The following is an 11,901-nucleotide window of genomic DNA, read 5'->3' as shown; positions in this document are numbered from 1 at the left end:
ATGTGGATCATTGGGCATGAATTTTCCTTCCAAATACATTAAAAATCAGCATATGAATTTGACTACATGAGCTCAGAAGTGTAAGAATCTAAAATGTAACTATACATTTCTTTATTGTATAATATATTAAACTTTAATTTGTGTACTTCTCATAAAGTAATAGAGCATTTCCACTCTGCATTGCACACACCTTATGGGTAGACACTAAACTTCATTCAGATATCTAGGTGAACTGAATACATTCTACACTTAATTTGTGTGAAGGTAGAACAGAGGAATGGAATGTTAGGCATATGAAGTGTACCAAATGTGCATGACCAAATTAGGTAACTGCCAGTCCATCTCAAATAATTGTTGTCCAGTGAACCGTGCAAGATTACTGTACAAGGAGCACTAACTGGTCTGTGCATTTTCCTCCTGCAGTTGTTGACCCTCACAAATCCAGTGTAAGTATACCCTTAGATGCCACACGGCAGTGATACTTGTGTGGTTATCATGGAACAGTTTTTTACATTTTGGTGGATGCATAATTGCAGCCCGGATATTTTCATGGGGGTATTGGTGAACTTAAGAGAGAGAGAGGTTCTAGTTTCTGTAGTTGCCCACTGCCTTATTTCTTCCGGATGTGCTTTGCATCAGATTATCCATGCCTCCAATAATTCAGCCTTGCTTTATGTACTGTAATTGGGCCAACATTTTCTGGTTTGTCAAGATTAGTTTATTATGTCCTCTATTTTTGCTTTCAAATATGCAAAAATAAATAAATATCTGGTAAAATGGACTGTGTTCAGAGTAAATTTTGACATGGTGCATAGTCAATCGTTTGCGAAAAAGTTTTCCTAAATAGTCTAATGCCCCCATTGGTCAACTTTACCCCATTTTTTGTTTTATAGCAGTTGGTCACTGTTGTACACAAGTTATGAAGAAATAATGCAAGTTATGTAACTAATTAAAATGGAACACACATTCATGGGTCTAATACAGAGGAGTATTAGGTTAAGTGTAGAATTCTGTGTACAGATCTTTAAGCTGTGATTTGAGAAACATAGGCTGTAGTCTTTTTCAAGACCTTACTGCAATTGCAAAGTACTCCTGCGGTAGTTGTATCGGTAAATGGCTTTAATTGCTATATTTTTTGGTTGACCTTCCCAGACATGTAAGTTGATGTGGAAGAAAGCTTGAGTAGGAAATGACATACAACTAAACCTAGATTTGGTATTCAGGCACATACGAAGGGGGACCCAAAAGTAACTGGAATCTTAATGCTGCACATTGTGTACTTGTAGTAGCAGGTTGTGCCGCCAGAGGGTTGTAGTAGCAGCTCTGCTGAGTCATTCTGCTATGCGGCATCACCCAACAGGTGAGAAGTATGGTTTCTTTGGCAGTTCTTTGAGTGTACGTACAGTGCAGACGTAACAAGAGGAAATGGCTAGTCTTACGAACAACGTGCGGCAGTGAAGTTTTGTTTCTTGCTTTGCGAGAATGCAGCAGAAACTGTTGTGATGATTAAGACAGCCTACAAATACCTTGCTCTTAGTAAAACACAAGTGTAAGAATGGTTTTCCTGGTTTAAAAAGGGAGAAATGGTGGTTGAAGATTAGCTCCGTTCCAGTCGACCTTAAACTGCTCGAAGTGAAGACATTGACAAAATCCGTGATCTCATCAGTGAATATAAACGCAGGACAACCAACCAACTTGTCCGGGTTGGCCTGGAGCTCAATTCGGCGCATCTCGATCGTTGATTTGGGGATGCGAAGAGCGGCAGCAAAATTTGTGCCGAAACTTCTTACCGGAGATCAAAGGGATCGGTGTTAAAGCCCGTCTCGAAATTGACACGTTCAAAGATCCACATTTTTCAACAATCATTATAGGTGATGAGTCATGGTGCTATGGGTATGATCCAGAAACTAGTCATCACAATGGAAGTCACCTGGCTTACCTCCACCAAAAAGCTTGACAAGTGAAATCGAATGTGAAAAGATGTTGATCTGTTTTTTGACATCAAAGGGATTGAATTTGTCCTTAAAAACCAGACAGTAAACCAACAAATCTATTTGGAGGTTATGAAGTGGCTTCACAGCAGTTTTTCACGAAAATGTGCGGCATTGTGTGATTCTGGCGTGTGGTTCCTGCATCATGACAACGTCCCCGCGCACATGGCTCTCAGCATTCGCCAGGTTTTGGCCTCAACGAAGACGAATACCTTGACCTACATGCCCTATTCTCCGGATTTAGCACCTTCGGACTTCTTTCTATTCCCGAGGATGAAATGAGACTTAAGAGGGAAGTGTTTTGGGGATGTGGAAGACAAAACGTCATGAGTGCTAGCAGGTATCAAAGAGGACAAATTTAAAAGGTGCTCCGAACACCGGGGTGAACGTTTGGACAAATGTATTAGTGCTAATGGAGAGTACTTCGAAGGAGAGCAAGGTTGTATTTGAAAAACAATAAAGTATGTGCTTTTTAAAAAGAATTTGCAGTTATTTTTGGGTCCCCCTTGTAATCCACTTTTGTTTTGTTGTAGGAAAGTTCTTTTTGCATGTAAATAATTCAGGATTAAAGGTGAACATTCACTAGAAAGATCTGCCGATGAGAATTCTCTCTCTCTCTCTCTCTCTCTCTCTCTCTCTCTCTCTCTCTCTCTCTCTCTCTCTCTCTCTCTCTCTCCCCCCCCCTCCCCCCCCTCCCAAAACATCTACTCTAGCTCGACAATGGATGACTTGGAAAGCTAGCAAGTATGTGCCTGTTGACAAATCAAAGCTTCTGGTTTTCGGTAAGTGGTCTCCTTTAATTGTAAAGTATTATTTACACTGAAATATTTGATCTTCCTCTGAATTGGTGTAAGATTTGTCTTTGTGGTAAACTTCAAAATTGGTACTGTTATGTAAGTGACTTATTCTGTGTTCTTTGTCATATGTTTATTACTTACACCACAAAAATACATAACTTCACAGGCCAAAGTCCATTCCGATAGTGTCCCAGTAGTCTGACCAGGTGTGACAGTGAAACAAGATGCACCGACTGTGTGCTCGTGTAAGGTTATCCATGTTTGTCTCTGCCTGAGCGTGATGGTGGCTATGGTCGCAATGGTTTGCCCTCTGTCAGCCATATTGCCCAGCTGTTTGGTCTTGGCATGCTGTGGCTAGTGTTGTAAATTTTTAAGCTTTACACATAGCACATCCATAACAGTAGTCCAAACATGAAAAATAATCTGAGACAATACTGATTTGAGTGTTTATTTGGGGGGGAGGACGGAGGAGATAATTTGGTTGAAATCCGACTTTAGATTCTTTTTCTAAATAAAGATCATAATATAGTGAGGGCACAGATGTGTGTGACAATGGGATTAGATGTTTCTCACTTCTGTGCTATAGTAGTTGAATTGACAAACTATATGGTTCAGTTCATTCAGTCCATTGTGTTACTGAGTTATGATAGTGCTCCTTAGCAGTTGCAGTAATTAATCTTGCAACCACTGTCAACTTGCCTTCATGCCAGAAAGATTTGTGTCCAGAGGCATAACTGACATGCTTATGAACATCAGCCTGCAACACTGCTCTTTATATTTTTATTTTATAAATCAACTTGCAATAAGCCAATTTTGGCATATTGCTCTTGCATGTAATATTGTGGCTGTCATGTCCTGTCTCTTGGAATTACTAGTTACTCATTACAAGGTAAATTCCTGATTGCACCCCTCAGATTTAGTGCAGTGTGTACTGGACTGCAAAAAAATAGCAAAATAGAAACAGTGAACAGTTCACTGTAGCAAAATAGAAACAGTGAACAGTTCACTGTTTCTATTTTGCCTTTTTTCAGTCCAGGACATGTTCTTCCTGTTTTCAAGTTACATCTGTGTTCAGTTTTTTCCACACAGCCATCTTACCTCTAAATCTGAGAGGGGTGCAATGGGGATTTTCCCTTGTTAGCTGTGCCTTAGACATATATATTTCAGGCTTAAGTGATTGTGCTGTTGACACATTTCCATTTATGATTCTGCTTAGTGGCCCATCAATTAAGAGTCTGAGTGTGTACTCAGAGCATTGTGCAATCATGACATAAAGAGCCTGTTTAGTCTGTCTCGGGAGGCATATTTCAAGAGAAGTGCATAAAGTTCATGTGACACTCATTTTACATTCAGGTGTGGGGGTAAGAATAGGCCAGAGATATTCCTGCCTGTTACAAGAGGCCGCTAAAGGAGTTTCACAAGTTTCGGCCTCTATGTGATGGTCCCATCTAGGTTTGACCTTTTTTCAAAATTTTCTCGAAGAGTGAGACAATTGGGGAAGGGCGTCTTGCATTGTGTCCATGGTGCATGGAGATCTTTAGCCCATGTTCTTGTCGTACCATTGCAGTCCTGCCCATTCTCCATCTCCTGGGCGAGGTCACCATGGGTGGATTATAGTGTGTCGCTTTGTGTCGACGATGAACATGGTCTTTGCACCTGATATCCAGCACAGTAACCAGACTGTTGTGGTGTGGCTGCTATGTACATTGTTGGTTGTATCCCGCTGACCACACAGGGATCACACTGCTGATGCCTGCACCATTTTTAACACCCCATGTATGTAGATGCCCTCCCTCCCTGGGGCATCGGGACTCTCGGCAATTTGCTGTGGCTGGGTGGCAACCGTGGGGAGGGCCCCTGGTCAGAGTGGGTGGCATCAGTGTGGATGACATGCAATGAAACAGTCCATAATCTCTGCTGGTGGTTAAACACCAGCAGTCTGTAAGCGTTCACAAGCTCAATTCAATGCACAGAAGTATGACCCGAAATTGTTCCCCTCCCTGGCTACACCACGGGAGGAATGTCAGTCTAAGGTGGCAGTGGATCTTATTTGCCCGGTACATTGTATGTTAGAGAGCTGATGAGGATTCTTTCATGACGATGAAGCCTCAGTTTTTTGTTGAGCATTTAGAGGACAAGTTTGGGGAGGTCGAGGGCTTGTCCAAAATGAGATCTGGGTCAGTCTTCATCAAAATGGCATCTTCTGCCCAGTCAAGGGCATTACTAGCTTGTGACAAGCTGGGGATATTTCTGCTTCTATAATGCCCCATAAGAGCTTAAATATGGTGCAGGGTATCCTATTTCACAGGGACCTTCTTTTGCAGTCTGACGATGAGCTGCGTGCTAATTTAGAGCAATGAGGTGTACATTTCATCTGGCGTGTCCACCGGGGTCTGAGGAATAATCAGGTTGCCACGGGTGCCTTCATCTTGTTCTAGGGTGGTACATTGCCTGAGAACGTCAAGGTGGTGATCTACTACTCTCCCAGTGCGGTGCATAAAGTGCTGGAAGTTCAGCCATATGTCTTTCCATTGTACTCCCTACCCCATCTGTCGAGATTGTGGATGTCCATAACATCCCAATACTTCATGTGCCCAACCTCCTATCTATGTCAACTGCGGAGAGCATGGTTCGCCTTGCTCGCCAGACTGCAGGGTTCTCCAGAAAGAAAGGAAAATCATGGAGTACAAGACTCTGGACTGACTGACCTAAACTGAGGCTAAGAGAATTTGAACACCTGCATTTTATGCTGCTGCTACAACAGTTCTGGCACCATCAGCTCTCGCAAATCGTCACCTCGGAGCTGGAAGACTATACATGCCCCTTGATGTTGAGCGGCATTTCCCTCCCTGAGCCAGTGATGTCCTCTCAGCCAGGGAAACCCAATGAGCAGCAAGAGAAATCCAAAAAGAAATCCCTTAAGGCCAAGGAAATTGCAGTGGCACCCACACCACTGCTACCTATAAGCTCTACGTCTGAGAATGGGGTGGGGATTTTGGCGTCTGCTGAGGACCTAGATCTTGTCAGACCCTCGGACACGATGGATATAGACTGCTCACACAATAAGTTGGTGGCAGCAGGTGACTGTGGTGTAAACTACTCATTGAACATTCCATGCCTTCCCACTCTCACGATGATGTCACTCCAGTGGAATTGCGGGCGGTATTTTCTACTGCCTGACTGAGCTATGACAGCTGTTAAGCTTTACACCTACTATCTGCATTGCCCTCCAGGAAACCTGGTTCCCAGCAATGTGGACCCCTGTCCTCCACAGCTATAAGGGATACTACAGGAACTGTAATGACTTTAATCGAGTATGGTGTGGAGTTTGTGTTTAAATCCTAAACTCAGTCTGTCGTGAACCTGTGCCACTTTAAACCCCTCTTGAAGCTGTGGCTGTCAGAATATGGGTGACACAGGAAATAACTGTCTGCAATGTATATCTTCCTCCAGATGGTGCAGAACCACTGAATGTATTAACTGCACTTTCCTACTTTTGGGAGATTTTAATGCCCATAACCCCTTGTGGCACGGCATTGTGCTTGCTGACTCAGTTTGACCTCTGCCCCCTAAATACTGGGGCTGCCACACATTTCAGTGTGGCTCATGGTAGTTACTCGGCAATTGATTTATCAATTTGCAGCCCAGCACTTCTCCTATCTATTCACTGGAGAGCACACGATGACCTGTGTGGTAGTGACTGCCACCCCATCTTCCTGTCACTACCCTGGTGTCAGGCCCACAGACGCCTGCCAAGATGGGCTTTAAACAAGGGGAACTTTCATCTCTACTGTCCCCGTTGAATCTCCCCCACATGGTAACATCGCTGTGATAGTTGAGCAGGTGAGTACAACAATTGTTTCTGTGGCAGAAAATGCGATCCCTCGCTCTTTAGGGTGCCCGAGTTGTAAGGCAGTCCTTCGGTTGTCGCTGAAGCAATTAAGGAGCTTCGGTGAGTTCTACAGCGGCACCCTTCCCTGGTGCACCTCATAGCCTTTAAACAACTCCGTGCCTGCATTTGCCAACTTAACAAACAACTGAAGCAGGAGTGTTGGGAGAGATACGTGTCGACCATTGGGTGCCATATGTCAACTTCCTAAGTCTGGGCAAAGATCAAATGTCTTTACGGTTATCAGACCCCAACAGGTGTTCCTATAAATGGTGTGTTATCTACCAATGCAAACCCCAGCCTTTAGCACTGTCCAACTGCGGCTGGAAGGGAACATCTCATCCACTACATGCCACAGTAAATCCTGTAATGTCCCATTTACAGAGTGGGAGCTGCTCAGTGCCCTTGCACATTGCCGCGACACAGCTCCTGGGCCCGATCGGATCCACAGGCAGATGATTAAACCTCTCTCGTCTGACAACAAGCAACATATCATCTTCAACCGGATCTGGTGCGGTGGCGTCTTTCCATCGCAGTGGTGGGAGAGCACTATCATTCTGGTGCTCAAACCTGTAAAAACTTGTTTGATGTGGATAACTATCGGCCCATCAGCTTCAACAACGTTCTTTGTAAGCTGCTGGAACGTATGGTATGTAGGCAGTTGGGTTGGGTCCTGGAGTCACATGGCTTGCTGGCTCCATGTCAGGGCAGCTTCCGCCAGGGTCGCTCTACCACTGATAACCTTGTGTCCCTCAAGTCTGCCTTCTGAAAAGCCTTTTCCAGACAACACATGGTTACCATTTTTTTTTTTACTTTCATAAAGCATACGACAGGACCTGGGCGACAACATATCCTTGCTACATTGTGTGAGTGGGGTCTCTGAGGCCTGCTCCCGATTTTTATACGAAACTTCGCTCCATACTTTCCGTGTCAAAGTTCGTGCCTCCATAGTCAGAATAATGGAGTCCTGCAGGGCTCTGTATTGAGTGTGTCTCTATTTTTAGTGGCCATTAAAGGTCTAACAGCAGCTGTTGGGTCCTCTGTCTCACCTTCTCTGTATGCAGACAACTTCTGCATTTCGTACTGCTGCTCCAGGCTGTCTGTGTCGCACCGTTCGTCTGGACCCATAACTTTACCTTCATGATGATCCACTCACTGTAGTAGACACACATTGATTCTTAGGGTTGGTTTTTGACACTCTAATTTGACTTTGCTTCCTCATCTTAGTAAGCTTAAGCAGAAGTGCTGGCAGCACCTCAATGCTCTCTACTGCCTCAGTAACACCAACTGGGGGTGCAGATCGCTCTACTCTGCTTAAGCTCTATAAAGCCCTTGTTCAGTCCCACCTTGATTATGGGAGTGTGGTTAGGATACGTGGCTCTCACCCAGGATGCTCGGGTTCGATTCCCGGTAACAAGTGAGCAAATGGAATACCACAGACTAACACAAGAATGCCTAAATGCATGTCGTACCTTCCCACTATGAGACCGACACAGTTTCGAGGGGAGAAACGAGAACGGAAGCCGAGAGCAGAACCATGTTAAGCTAGAAGGCCATATGATAAGGGACGGACTGGACACCCAGGGCGGCAGCCTACCTCTAAGACTACCACCCGCAAGTTTTGGTGTGAGCCTTTTCGCGTGTCTGTTACATTAGGACCATCCTCCAGCCCATGTTAAAAGATAGAGCCCTCCAGAAGAACAGTATAGATCTTACGATAATGCTAAAAGGACCACACCAGCTGCAGGTTTTAGCGTGAGACTTTTTAGCGTCTCTGTTACGTTGCAAACTTTAAAAAACATTGCCCCACCATGAAAAGTATAACGTTTCTCATTGGATAGACACAATTTTTGTAGGCGGAGCTTAAGGTTAACATTGAGACCCTGATTGGTCAGATGAAAACACAGCCAGATAGTTTTTTTAAAACAACTTCAATACATTTTAGTAAGGAGAAGTTAGGGCAGAGTTGCTTTCGAGATGGTGAGCGGAGCTGTGCTGCCCACCGCTGCCCTGACGCTGCCTAAACACCGACAAGGTAATGAACGCATGGGATGCAGCGTTTTTGAGCCCATAAGGCTTCACTCAGAACTGCAGAAGTCTCATCCGTTACAACCCCCTTTTTGCGTAATACTAGTGTCGATCGTAAATTAAAGCTCATGGTGTTCACATTTGCCACTTGAAGAACAGATCTGAAATGCGGTGATTTTTCTTTTATATAGTTATTGAGAAGCCACATCAGCCACTGTAATTTACGACAAGTTAGATAAGTAATTAGATAATTGAGGGTCACTGTAGGCCATTTTGATAGTTTTCTCTTTTGTGAAACTTAAATTAAACCTAGATTATAGATGTGATAAGGCATAGGTCATCCTTCGATTGATTGTAGAACTTGGAAACCCATTCAGGGAATATTCGTTCACATTTTTGTTGAATGGCAGTTGGTTTTTACCATCCTGTATTAAAACATTTCCTTTTATCAATAGTGCAATTTATAAACGATGTTTTGCGAGTGGAATAAAATTTACAATGGTAAACTTAACTGCTTTTCGACGTTATTTTACCAGCTAACTAAAAATAGGAAAGCCTTGAACACTTTCCACTAAATTTTGTTAGTATTAAGATTCTTTTACAGGGAGTGCAGTGGAGCTGATGCCGAGATCATTAAGTATCTGGTTATATCATCGCTAGTCTCACTGAACTCTTCTGAATTCTACATGTCATGTGTGGTCTGGCGTCTCCTTACCGGCAACAGGTCCCAGGTTCAAACTAGTTAATTCCCTAAAAAACACGCTCAGAGCGTTGTTGCGCGAAAGTGGTAGGGAGACACGATATAGTACAGACACCACCCACAGTGTTGCATTTACTCGACCTTATGTACCACTGCGAGGTTTGACTAGCAACAGGAGCTTTTAAGACGAGTCCGGTGACCAGTGTACCGGTGGAGGTTGGGGTTCCTCCATTGCAAAACAGACATGCACAACTGCTCGCTAGTTACGTAGCACACATTCATAGACTCCTGAGCATCCGAATTTCCGTCTCCTTTTCCCGCCCACAGCAGTCCATCTCCCGCATCGGCAGCCCATGTAGGGACTAACGATTGCGGTTTGCGTGCAGTCCCTTCTGTCCGAACTAGAGTCCTTCCCTTCCCCACCTCTACTTGCGTTCACGTACGCCTCCATGGTGTACGCCTCTGCCACAGCTTCGTCTGGACCTTTCACATGGCCCTAAGGACTCCGTTAACCCTGCAGCTCTCTGCTGTAGCGTCCTCTCGATTCTTGACGTGTCCCGGGGCTCTGAAGTGGTTTACCCTGATGGCTCGATGGCTGATGGTTGTGTTGGCTTTGCCTACATTCACAGCGGCCATATTGAACAGTATTCCTTACCCGATGGATTCAGTGTATTCTCTGCAGAGCTGGTGGCTATTTTTCATGCACTTCAGTATCTCAGTTCATGCCCTGGGGAGTATTTTCTTTAATGTACTGGCTCCTTGAGCAGCCTGAAAACTATCGACCAGTGCTAGACTAGTCATCCTTCGGTAGTGTCCATCCAGGAGTCCATCTATATCCTGGACTGGTCCAGTCGTTCAGTGGTGTTCGTCTGGACCACTGGTCATGTTGGAATCCCAGGAAATGAAGTTGCTGAACAGGCTTTCCAAACTGGCTACACAGAAACCACTTCTGGAGATGGGCATCCTTGCAACTGACCTGCGTTCGTTATTACACCCCCAAGGTTTTTCGGCTTTGGGAGATGGAATGGCAGAATCTCAGTATGCACAACATACTGCGAGCCATTAAGGGGACCACGAATGTGTGGAAGTCTTCGATGAGGGCCTCGGTGGTTCTCTGCTGGCTCCGCGTTGGCCATGCCTGGGCAACCCTCGGCTACCTCCTGCACTCTGAAGGCTCGCCTGACTGTCGGTGTGGGCCTGGTTGACAGTGACCCATATTATTCTGCTCTGTCCTCCTTTGGCTGTCCTGCAACTTCTTTGATTGCCGGACTCATTATCATTGATTTTAGCAGACAATGCCTCATCAGCTGATTTGGTTTTATGTTTCATCCGTGAGGGTGGTTTTATCATTTGATCTGAGTTTTAGCACATGTCCTTTGTCCCTCAGTGTCCTCCACCCTAGCGCTTTTAGAGTGGAGTTTTTAATGTGTTGCAGGGTGGCTGGCTTTTCCTTTCTATTTTCGTGGTCGGCTAGCCATTCTAATCTGCTTTCTTGTTTTACTCTTTTCTGTTTCTTGTGTGTCTCTGTTGTTTTCTTGTCCCTTTTAGTGATCATTGCCTTTCCTTCTGTTTTGTGTTATATGTCTTGTCTGTTTTATTGTCACACTTGTGGCATTGTTTGTTTAGGAACAAGGGACTGATGACCCATTAGTTTGGTCCCTCCCCCCCTCCCCCCCAGACACACACACACATTTTTAAAGCAACCACCCATTTTACATTGCTCTAGTGGTTAAGGCAAGATTCCTATTTTCTGAGACACAATGTTCCTCTAAATTAAATGCAGTCAATAAGATGCAATACTGAAAAACACGCAGCTTCAGAATCCAGTTCCACCCAATTCAGACCAGCCAATAAATGTAGCTTGTCAAATGCTGCATACAACTGTGTATTGTATATCACTAAACACCAGTAACTTTGTTTTTTGACAGTTTGACACGTGAAGATAAGATTTTCATCACATGCTGTAGTATTTCCTTTTCTATGGTAGATGAGAATATTTAAAAATAGACTAAGCAGTTGAACAGAGGCCTTTGGATGTAGAGAAATACATTGCCATCATCTGCAGACAGTAGGTCTCAATTCAGTGAGCAACTATCTCAGGTGAAGTCAACAGTGGGGGGGGGGGGGGGGGGGGTTGGTTGGTTGGTTGGTTCAGAAGTAGTGGGCGAGGAGGTATAGTGGTGTGTCGGGGAAGATGCTTTAGTGGTGCCTGTGGGAGTATGCAGGCATTTGGTAGGGGCAGGATGGTGGGCCACTGGGTGTAGCATCGCAAGGCCATGCGATGGAGGGGTGTGTAAGCAGGTAAAGGGATAGAGAGACAAGTGGGGACAAGGACTAACATGAATTTTGAGGCCAACAAGGTCGCTTGGTCGAAGGATATGTTGTACGTAGTTCCCACACGCACAATTGACAAAAGCTGGCATTGTGAGGCAGCACCCAGATGGCACAGACTGAAGCAGTCATCAAGCACAAAAGGTTGGGCAGCATGCTCAGAAC

Source organism: Schistocerca gregaria, chromosome 7, assembly GCF_023897955.1.
Source record: "Schistocerca gregaria isolate iqSchGreg1 chromosome 7, iqSchGreg1.2, whole genome shotgun sequence".
Taxonomy (NCBI): Eukaryota; Metazoa; Arthropoda; class Insecta; order Orthoptera; family Acrididae; genus Schistocerca; species Schistocerca gregaria.
This window is presented reverse-complemented; position numbering follows the sequence as displayed.